Genomic DNA, 10,738 nt, shown 5'->3' with positions numbered 1-10,738 from the left:
GGTAGAGTCAGAAATAAAAGCAAAATGAAACAAGTTAACACATGCCGCATTTTTCTTCTAAGGCAGATAAGTAAGGTGCTAGAGGGCTCTCAGCAGGGAAAGAATAGAGTTGGCTTCTGAAAATTGTGAAAGCTTTGCCTATTTCAAACCAGTTGCTGCAGTGATGGGAAAAGATGAGCAATTGTTCCTGGACTGGGAGGACAAAATAATTAGCTTTCCCAAATAATTAAGGGAAAAAACAACAAGACATAAAAACATGAGCTCTCCAACAAACCTCAAATGATAGGGAAAACTTGATGAGATCCTAGTGTAAAAAAGAAGCCACTTTCACTACCCATAGTTGGTACTCAAACCAAAGCAGAGCTGATGGGAAATTACTCATCAGGATTCTACCATTTGTTCTGTGGCAAATAAAAGGATGAAAAATCTTGAGCTAGAAGGGCCTCAGAAAGTCTCTGTTGGCAAAGTCCCCACTTGAGACCATTAAATATTTAAAGATAATCACTTCAATTCCAGAAGGCCAAATTCCAGGAAGACATCAAACAAAGCAAAGCAAAGTCAGAGAAAAACAACAAAATGCTGAAGGATGCAGGAGGAGAAAACTCCTGGAAAATATGAAAGCTGCAAGCTGCCTTCATTATGAAAAAGTAAGAAAACTGAGTTTCTTCACAGAAAAAAATCTGTGTAAATAAGTTGTGATACAAGTGTATGAAAAACTACCTCACTTAAGTCATAACAGTCTATGATTAAGGAAAAATACTGGAAAAATACTGAAGGAATCTTGCATTGATCTAGTGATATTTTCCTAGACCTAGAACAGGCATGCATTTTAAGAACCTAGGCGCTCTGTGTGGAGGAATAGTCTCCAGAAGGCAATTCAGAACATTTCAGTACTGCATCGATCACCCTCTGCCACCCACGTCTCCCTATATAGCACAGGCAACCCACACCTCCCTATACAGTGGTATAGGCTCCATACTCAGACACTCCCAGCCAGGTAGTGTGAACCCTCCGTTGCTGTTAGTGGCTGTTTCAGTGGAGCCCATTTGCCACAAAAAACATTTCACTGTTTAGCAAAGCTACTTCTAAGTTCTTAAATAGATATTTAATGACTCCCTATTGCCTTTGAACTTATTCTTTCAGTCACTTGAAAGACATTTATCCAACTCACACAGCACTTGTTTTTAAACAAAAAAATAGGTGGATACTGGTAAACAATTTAAGGAGATTCTTGCTGCAAATCATCGGAGAGGGCGTTCATGCACCATTAAGCCACAGGCACTAAGCACACTGGTGTGGTAAGCAATTTGTAACAGTAGTTAGGACAAGAAACAAAAATCAGCATGTGGGCAGGGGAGGTAAGATTTTCACTAGTCTCTAGAAAGAGTCTCCCATTAACTATAGAAGTGATAATGCCCTTTTCCTTTCTTAGTAACAAGAAAGTAAAAGTAAACTCAGTTCTAAAATGAGACAGATCTCTAAATAATACAACAATGCATGTTTCAGAAGCAAAGGCAATTTCTGTCCATATTATTTACATTTGCAGTATATTTATCTTAATATCTCAAAACACTTTTTTACATTACTAAAGTAAGATTTTTCAAAAGCAGTGAGAGTCAGCCCAACTCTGCCCTTAGTGATGTCACTTCTGCTGGAGTAGAGTCAGATTAACCCTGTTTTGGAAAAAATCAACTTTCTAACAAAACAGAAGAAGTTTAGACACACAGTCTCTTCAAAACACTATGTTAAGCATTTCGTTTCTCCATCTCCAATCAGTGACTTATATCAATTGAAAATGCTTATCCTCAAACCCAGTAAAATTGAAATACCAAAGGGCAGGGAGAGTGAAGCATGGAAGCCAACTCATAGCCAGCACACAATGTAAGCACTTTAAATTGTATGAGTGTCAGAAGAAAACACAACGGCAACTGTTTCATTAAACATTTACAGAGAGTCTGTCTGCATATCTGAATCTCAAACAAACAAACCCAAGTCTGGAGTCCAATCTGTTTAGTTAGATTGGAGATCCCTTTCCCCCTTACAACAATAAAGTAAATGAAAGAAATGAGACGGAGGCTCAAACCACTGTCAAGTTTGAGACTGAAAATTACTGTTTTCTGATGGAGCACGAAGGAGCCAAAATAGTTTTTGCTGTATCACTGGCAAGGCTGGAACTCAGCACTACTTGCTCTTTGAACAGCAATGCTTTGGCAGCTGCTCAAGGTGGCACAAGTTAGTAGCATAGATCACTCCAGCTCTAGCACTACTGGAATTACCTTAAACTGCAATCTAGTTACTTCTAAGCAGCATGGAGTATAAATCTGATAGATTGCAACACCTCTTCAAGTATGTCTTTAAGTGGTACTTCAACTTACTTATGCAGTTGCTTTCTACAGACAAGAAGGTCAAATTTATCCTTCTTCTCTTTGGCAATAACAAAAAAACTCACCATTTTATAGCCTTGTCAGCACTGTACTTCCAAACCTTGACAACAATTCCATGAACCAATTTCCTTCAAATATCTACAAATATACTCAGTTAAGTCTCTGCTGGACTCATTCACTCAGCACATTACATCACCTTTTCTGCCTTATCCAAGTCATTTCCCACTCTCACCCCTTGCTAAGTCCCTTCAGCAAGGAACACAGAGCACTCCAATAGTTCAGATAGGGGAACAAAATCTTATTCTAAATTGATGTCCAAGGTTACACAGGGAATGAATAATCTACTCTATGCTGTCTCAATTCAGCCGTCTGAACATTTTAATTCCCCATTTATTTTCACATTAGCAGATAACAGTTTTACTCAATAGCTCTTTAATGTAGGTTCCCCCTCAAAAACGAAGAAAAACAAACAAACAAACAAAAAACAAGAAACCCACAACACCTTGAAGTAATTTTCAAAACATTTTTCAAGTTCAGCTTTGTTACTGCAATAAAATAGCATACTTCCCTTACAAACAAATAAAATACTTCTAAACAAGTGTAATGCAAGTTTCACTTGCAATTTATATAGGTAAGATGTAGAGGCTGCACATGACTTGCTTCGAGTATACTTCCCAGCGCTACCTAAGAACACCTTGTGGGCGTTAAAATAGGATGTTTCTACATTATCTACTTTGTTCATTTCTTTTTAAGGGTCATATAATTTCCAAAACACACAGTAAGGCTATCAAGTAATGTCACCACTTCCTACATAGCTTTTCCAAATAAATTTATAAATAATATCCTGCACAGTCATAGCTGACTGCAACAGTCTGTGGGCTGCAGAGCCCTGAGGCCAAAAGACTATTTCTGAAGGATCTGAGCAAGGTAGTAGAGAAAGCAAGCCTATTGTTAGGAAGCACACGTTCACTCTAACAAAGCTTAGTATCACCCCTGAAAGTGTTTTATATGATGCAAACCAGTGAACAGCTAAAAACTGCTAGTCCACAAATCCTAAAGGTGCTAGCAGTCTTGAGCCTCTCAAAAGAGCTACAGATCTTTATTTTAGCCACTGAAGGGCAAGAAAATGCATGTGGTACTCCTCTCTCACCTCCTGTGCAAAGCAAAAGCAAGCTGAAGAAACTGTGCTTGTTTGAGCAAATGTGCCTCCACATCACATAGACAGTTGCCAAAACAGAAACGTTTTCCTGCTGACAGTGTAGTCTTACTAGGCCCAAACCCTCTGTGCAAGTCACATAATTATTCTTTCCTAAGAATCTGGATGGATTTTGCAGCCCACAATGAACTTAATGACTTCCTCATAGCAATATCCTACTTTAAAGTTAATCCAAGTAAATCTACAAACACCACAATCTCACCCTGGATTACAGCACGATAATTTCCTGTCGTGACAGGTAGCCTCTCCATCTCTTTGTTTATGGTATCTGCTTCTTGGTTTAATTTTTGTGAAACTATACAAAGATGAGGCTTCATCAATGAATGCCAGCTAAAAGTACAGCCCATGGTATTTCATTCTAACCTCTCTCAAGTGAGCAAACTGTAAAAGCCCATTCAGTAAGAAGAGAATAAGCTCTGTAATATGCATATCTCCCTTTCTAACATCCACCTGCCTCTCTACCCTATGGGATCAAACAGCAACACCTCAAGCAAGACTGCCTCTAATTCTCTAGGATAATTTATTAGTCTTTGTGATATCTCTAAACCACTCACCTCTCTAGGCCTACAAATTTTTAAATAGAAATATATGCACAAAATATCTGGCCTAACCCAATTAAGGTTGTATGTAGGGAGCACATGGTGTTTGCTGAGTTCTATAGAAGTAGTCTAGATTTAAACAATGAGTCAGGACAAAATCAGGTTCATCCCAAAATCTTGAAAACACAGCATGTTTCTTATGTATTAAACTTCTACTTGAGCTAAGCAGACAGATTTTCTGAATTATCTTCATATTCCAGGGGTCAGAAGTTTGCAGAAATCATACTAATCGTACCTTTTAAGTGTAGCCCCATTTTTCCATACCATGTGTCAACTCCCATGACTGTATTTCCACCTTTTCTATTTCCCAGATAACTATTTTTTGCAGTGTCCAGTTGTGTTTATGGAGGCCATATCCCAGCTCCTGCAAGCATCGTATGTTGTTTGAGTAGAATGTTACGCTCTACTCATTCTTTATCTGTTTACGTCTTACTCTTCATTTCAGGTATATCTAAGCATTCATTTTATCAAGACTCATAACAAAATTTATTTTCCTTAAAAAACATCTCAACTCCCTCTCTATTTTTAAGGAGCAACTACCAACTTCTCTTTAGCTCTTTTCACCCTCTCTGGCCATTCATATAGCAATTGAAAGGTTAAAAGTAAGAACAAATCTTAAAGAGTTTGTTATCTGCAGTGCAGCTGCTACCAATGATTCATGGCTTAGTAAAAGTGACCTATCCAAGATGACAGTATACTAAGTCAGCAAGACAGCCACAACTAGAACTGAGAAGTTTCAAATACTAACATTTTTGTTCTTATTTCATATTAAAGTTGATTTTATAACAGCTCATAGTGCCCCTTAAAAAAAGGGGGGAAAAAAAGCAAAATAATAGGACAGTCACAATAGTTGTTGTTTAACCAGTACTGTGATCTTCCAATTGTCAATATAGGTTCAAGATTGCATTGATAAACAAGGATGCAAGTTACATCGTGAGTTGCATTGGCTCCCAAGATGTTGGCATTTAATAAAGTCATCTGCAAGGCACATGCATGAAATTTCAGTACATGCACATTCAGAAAATTACAGTACATTTGAGGTTTTGGGGAAACAAGGAAAGCCTATTCCATTTTATATGAAGTCCTTTCATGTTATTCAGCATATGACGCATGACATACACTGACAGCTCACCAAGTTAGTGGGATTCACAATAACCAACTTCTAGAAACATATCAAAAAGGCAGGATGTTAGGAAACACTGCTAGAAACACTGGATTCATAGCAAGCCTGGAATCCAAATATTAAGTTGACCACAAGGGATCAAACAGAAGAATTAAAACCTTCTACCACAAATAAAAGGAGAAAAAATTTTAAAAGCAATACTTTGGTATGGGATAATGCTTGTAATACTACTTTAATCAGAAAAAAATTCATTTGAGTATCTTAGAGACAGGGCATAAAAACTTTTAGAAAACAAACAAAAAAACCTCCCACAAAAATTACAAAACTCCAAAATTAAGAAGCAGAAGTGGAAATCAGTACTTACATTAAGAGACTGAGAATTCTGGTACCTACATGTAATTTCAAGACCTTAAGGATTTTCTAGTGCAAGACAAGATCATTTGATGGACATAGTATTCCAGTTAGCAGGAAATGTTGGAGAAGATCTAATTCCCTGCAGAAGTGTCTTCCAAGAGCAAAAGCAGCTACAATTATCCCCCAAAAGGATCAATATGGTAATAAGTAGTAGTTCAGCATAAGTATACAGGCTCAAACCGCAGGAGCTTAGGAGGTAAAATGAAACAGAGCAGTGCAGGTATCACCAAGCCAGTATATATGCTATAAGTAAATGAAATGCAATGGGTTTAGTTCATGGGCAGCAGCATGACTAATGTGGGAAGAGAATGAGGTTACATCCTACAGCTAGAGATAACCGTAGAAGGAAAACAGGCAAAACAGTAACAACAAAACCCAAAGACTCAGCAACAAATGCAGAGACAGAGAAAATTCCTGATAAAAGGTGACAAAAAAAGGAGGGTTCCACAGAGCGACTTCAGCAGATCCAGAGACCTTTGGTCCGTGCACCACAGAAGGCTGTCAGACAACTGTTAACATTTTCAGCAATGCTTTCTGACCCACTGCCAATATGTTTCCGGTTGGGTTGTAAAGGCAATCCCAGAAGCAATGCTAACAGCAAGAATTAAAGCCGGAAGTGCAACCAAATGCTGGAGATGCCCTTATCTGAGAGCAATGGACAAGTACAGACTGTCAATAAAACATAAAACTAAGATGCATTATCACTTAAGAGTGTATCATGGATGAACAAACCCGGGGGAAAAAAGGAGATTTTCAGACAGAGAGTTAGTGACTCATCTCTGGCATGGACAAATACCAGCAGCCTCACTAAACGCTTCACTAATTTACATGCAATTAAAGGATATCATGAGAAGTCATTACTTCAATCATCTAAATAACTACAAATATGATCAAGATTCTAGCCACACAAGTGTGGGCTTTTACCCACAGAAAAGTCACCAATAAGGCTTGGCAAGTACAATAAGAAATAACTTCTAAAGCATAACCTGCATCTTGCAGCACCAATAGTAGGTCCTATCCATATTAAAGTGCTGAATGGGATAAGATGCCACAAACAGCAGAGCAATCATCCACTAGACACAAGTGTCATGCTGTCCTCTCTGAGCAAAAGGCAAGTTTTGTGTTAAAGTTATGATTAGGTTCAAAGACAATCAAGAGTAAATTACAGCAGGCAAGAGCTGAAACAACATGAGCATGTCCTTTACACCTGAATGTGCAAGCATAGCGGGGCACTCCTAAGCTATGAAAACCCAATGTTTTGTGTATGCACAATAGCATGAGGCCTGTTAAAAACAGAGGCTGTCCAAGAAAAGAACTTTAAGCCTCATGGAAACTCAGTAAACTGAGACAAAGAACTGCTCATTTCCCTGGAAAGGAACTTTTCTTTCTTTCTTTTTTTTTTTTTTTTTTTTTTTTTTTTTGGCGCAGTAGACAGTAATCCATCATCCACAAACCAAAATATTTTAAGCACATTTCATCAAGAACTGCAGTCAAGGCAGACCGTAAAAGTTACGGCATCCTGATATGCTGCCGGCAGGCTGTAGCCACAGTACATTGCAACAGCAAGCCCATTTAAAATGAGCTGGAAATCAGCAGACATGCTGTCTTCCCCTAGACAATAGTAAGGTAGAGACAGGAAAGAAACTGTTGACAAGGGAAAAAGACATGAAATACCTACCCAACTATGCTGAACCATTGCAATAACCTCTCACGAAACAAGTCGTGGAGCAGATCGAAAACGAATACCTAACCAGTCCGGTTCTGCTTTCTATGACAGCAAATCTTCAGCTTCTGAGGTGCAGCACAGACAGGACACAGTCAGCCAGCCCAGCCCAGCAGCTTGCTGTAACAAAACAGTCAATGACCTGAAGCCACTGTACACAGTTGAGAAAGTCAGGGTAAAGGCCCTGAGCTAGCCCCACAAAGAGGACAACACCGGAAGTGCAGTGAAAACTTATCAGAGAGCAACAGCTACAGTTTTAAGAGACCAGCGGAGGCAAATCTGAAGGTAATTATGAAATAAGAGCACACTGTCAGCACACAGACAGTGCTGAAGCCAGGAAGAACATACAAGAAATGCAACTATCAGCTGGGCTTACACAGTAGATAAAGTACACGAGCAATAAGGAAGACAAGCAGAAGACAGTCAAACAAAGGAAGCAAAAGAGTGGGATGAAGTTCTTTATCAGCAACAATACTCACAAGAGAAGACTTTCTCAGAAACAAGGATTAAGAAACCTAAAATACTGAACTGGAACAGTAGCAGATGCCACATCCACTGGCAGGCTGCATATTAGTAAAACTTTGGCTTTAGCAAGTCTGTTAAAATTTGTACAAGATAATGGTTTTAATTTAAAATTTAAATTTTAATTTAAAGTCACAACAACTTATATGAAACTGGAGACAGAAGCATAACTTGCAGGAGGGAAATATCTGGAGAAAGTACAGGGAAGCGGTCTGAAAGAACTGCAGGGAAACACCTCTGCAAATAGCTCTTGGGAATCAACTGCATTTTTCCAAGTCTGCCGGTATTATTTGCCAGCAAACATAGATGAAACAGCAGCGCAAGCTGGACTGACTTGAGATTCTGAAGATACATAGATGTGTAATATGTCACACCCAGGAAAAGCAGCTAGCAGAAATTCAAGAAATGGGTTATAAGCTCATTTCAGCATACACTATATTTTTATTTATGCTTCTGTCATATTATTTATGCCTATGGATTGAAACCTTGACCTATCAACAAAAATCATTGACCCACAATAGCAAAGATTTTAGCCTCTGCACATTATATCCTCTTCATACCCATACTGAATACCAACCTGCAGTAAAATAAATTACTTTACCACATAATCCTAGTGAGTCACCTACACTCTTTGTCACTACTGAATTTAGACCAGAATTTCAGAGGAGCCATGCCTACTTCTGGCCTGTACTTCATACATTAAGCACTATGCATGGCTTCATTTAGTCAAATTAATAATTGCTTAGTTTTCCCCAGTACACTGCCAGCATTTGTATTGCTCACTGCCTCCATTTGGGCCTGATGGTTCAGCACTAGAAGACTGTTATCAGTCAGAAACATCAGGATTAATGTTATCCATGAGCTAATATCCACTCAGAGCAGAAGCAGCTGGTGACTGCACAGACCACCTTCTCGTGTCAAAACCCCTTCCATTAGCTCAGCCTTTTTTATAGTCTTTTACTTAATCCAACAGGGGATTGCTTTATTCCACTCCCTCTGTGGATCAAAATTTATCTCATTCAGTGGAGTATTTATTAATCAGTTTAATGTTTTTGCTCTGGCAAACCAATGAAATGATCTCTCCCTCTATACCTTTTCCAAAGCCACTCACTGTTGAAACTCTAATGCTCTGTTTGCAGCCAGCTCAGCAAGCAGGAGCCGAGGATACAATGACCTCATGTGGCAAATTCTGTACATAACTGCACATAGCTTCAATATGACCTCTGACTACAGAACTAAAGCACAGTTTTTGCCATCAGCCTCTATTTCACAATTAAATTTGCATTACCAGTTTCCTCTGATCCAAAAATGTGCCCATTTTCAGTGGCACAGTTTTTAAATGAAATAAACTTAAATGCAAGTGATGTTTCACTGATGGCTTTTAATCCGATTTCAAACAAATAAATAATCTCTGCTGGCCATGAACCTGGGCCAGTTGCCCCTTTTATGAGGGCATCAAAATATCCTGCCAAGGAATCTAAAAACAGTGCCTTCTTTATTCTTCTCCATTATTTAATAGAGCACTTTAGATCTACAAAGCAGCACATAAATATTAACTAACTAATCCTGCAGCTTTCTGGAGAGATAATGAGTTATCAATATTTTAGCGACAAAAAGATTGAGGTAGAGTGATTTACTCAAGGTCACATAATAAGTGTAAGCAGGAGTTGAAAAAATAACTGTGCTGTAAACCTCTAGGCAACAGCAATTCCACATATTTTCTTATCTTAAGATATATTTAATTATTTCTACATACATTTTTCCCCAGTCTATACTTAGGAGAACTGTACTACAAACTCTTAAGCCACTTTTTTATTTAACAAATAGATTTCTGAAATCTTTAATTGCTGAAAAGAGAAGAGAATCATTTCAACACTAATCATATTTTATGTACAATCCATTATTATCAATTCTGCTTAAATAAACAGAAAACAATAGAAATAGCTCGTATAAAAAAATTGCTGTTCTAAGCAGCATTCATATTAAGAGAAGTTAGAGTCCACTATATAGAAGAGAAGTAACTATAAGGACTGAAAATAATGAGGCAGTACTATGTCCATTACTAACAAACACCTCATATGAATGCTTGCACAGCAATTAAAATACTATCTATTAATATTTGAATCTGTATTCTAACCGGAAAAAGAGATAATTAAATGTGCACACTGATTTTGGTTCCGCAATCATGATGACATTTGATTAAATAAGTAAGCATTTCTAGCCAGTTCCATCAAGATATCCTACTCAAGGGAAGAGAAAGGGATATAGCACTCAAAGATTAAAAAGAAATATCATCTCCAAACAATAGATATAAATTCAGAAACCTTTCATATCTCTAATGCACAAATAAACAACACAACAATCATTATTTAGGCTAGCCTGGGAATAGGTTTAAGAAAAGTAAAGAATACCGACAAGTTTTAAAATGTGAGGCACTGCAGGAGCTGTGAGGTCCAAGCTGAGGCACAGACGCAACAGTGTAAGGTTCTCTCCACTTCCACTTACGCTGCATCTGTCCTACATACAAATAACTGTAGCTACTTGTGCTTCAGTTCAGCTATTATCAAAGCCCTGAAACATTTTATTTTGTGCACAGCAATTAAAACCATTCTAATAATTGGTTGTGACTTTGCTCCTTTGAATCCAAACTTGGCAGTCAGAGATTTTATAAAGCATTCTGGAACAGGATGCAGATAACCTGCCACAGAATGCTCTGTGATGAGTTGGTGGGGGGGGGGGGGAGGAAGGCGTTCATTA

Source organism: Rhea pennata, chromosome 4, assembly GCF_028389875.1.
Source record: "Rhea pennata isolate bPtePen1 chromosome 4, bPtePen1.pri, whole genome shotgun sequence".
Taxonomy (NCBI): domain Eukaryota; kingdom Metazoa; phylum Chordata; class Aves; order Rheiformes; family Rheidae; genus Rhea; species Rhea pennata.
The sequence above is the reverse complement of the archived record's forward strand: the minus strand, read 5'-3'. Positions refer to the sequence as shown.